The following is a 1,347-nucleotide window of genomic DNA, read 5'->3' as shown; positions in this document are numbered from 1 at the left end:
TTTTCTCCAGACATAAAAAAAGCTAAAAGATAAAAAAACTGAAACCTATTATTTCTCCATTACCTCATGTGTTATATCAGTTTTATAAATATGAATGTGGCAAATATAAACAAATACAGTAACATTATTCAAAAGTTTATTTAATATGTAGCCTTATAAAATGTTTAAAAATAAGAAACAAAGGTAAATTAAAGCTATATGTAGTGACCAGTGGTTTGTATCTTTTTGTTTTACTAAGAAATTATGTAGGTATGCATTGCCCCGGGGCACAGAAGGGATATTTGTGAATGAGCCTACTGAGGAGTGTGTGCCTTCAGGGGCAGATCAGGGTGCTGGAGCAGCAACCCTCCTCTCAAAAGAGGGCCGTGCACTCAGCTCAGGCTGCGATCCTGGGCAGGGAACCTCCTGGTCCACATCACAGCCAGGGAAGATCCATTGGCCTGAGGTCCTGCCTGCTGACAGAGGCCTGGGAGAACCATGGAATAAGGGAGGGTGGAAAGGAGTTAGGCCTGTTCCAGAGTGCAGGTCTCAGACAGCCCCACCCTCCACATGCAGACTTTTCAGCTGAGTGGGGCCATTTCAGTCCCTCCCTGGCAGCTTTGCACAGGAGCAGAGAACAGACCTTAGACCCCTCTAACAGCATTTGTGGAGCTTGAGGGCAGGCTTACCCAACCCAGCTCCACCTAGACTCACTCCTAGACCTGCCCCCACTGAGGTGGAGAATAAGGACACACCTGGAAGTCCCAGGGCCCCACCCACCACCTGAAGCACAAGAGGGCCTCTCCAGAGACACAAGAGCTGGTTACAGGACCCAAAAACAGCACTGCAGCTCGCTCCTCCCAGCAAGTGCCACCTACTCACAGGAAGGTCATTCTGCACACCCTTTTACTGCATCTACTGACTCATCATAAAGGATGTGGTCAGATCTCACCCACAGGAGACTAAACGGGGTGTGTCATTATCCAAATGAAAATCTAAAGGAAAGAAGGAACAATTGATCCAGATGAGAAGGAACCAGTGAAAGAACTCTGGAAGTATGAAGAATCAAATGGAAAGTGCACCCTCAAAGAGGAACACCAGCTCTCTAGCAATGGACATTAGCCAAACTCACAACACTAAAATGACAGAAGAAGAATTTCAAACATGGATTGTAAGAAAACTGAATGATATGCAAGAAAAAATGGAACACCAACACAAAGAAACCACAAAAAAAATCCAGGACTTGGAAGAAAAATTCACTAAAGAAATTGAAATATTAAAGAAAAATCAAACCAATCTCCTGGAAATGAAAAATTTATTAAAGGAACTATAAAACACAGTGGAAAGCCTCAAGAACAGGGTAGATCA

The sequence above is a fragment of the Propithecus coquereli genome, unplaced genomic scaffold (genome assembly GCF_000956105.1).
Source record: "Propithecus coquereli isolate 6110/MARCELLA unplaced genomic scaffold, Pcoq_1.0 Scaffold44, whole genome shotgun sequence".
NCBI classification, from domain to species: Eukaryota; Metazoa; Chordata; class Mammalia; order Primates; family Indriidae; genus Propithecus; species Propithecus coquereli.
The sequence above is the reverse complement of the archived record's forward strand: the minus strand, read 5'-3'. Positions refer to the sequence as shown.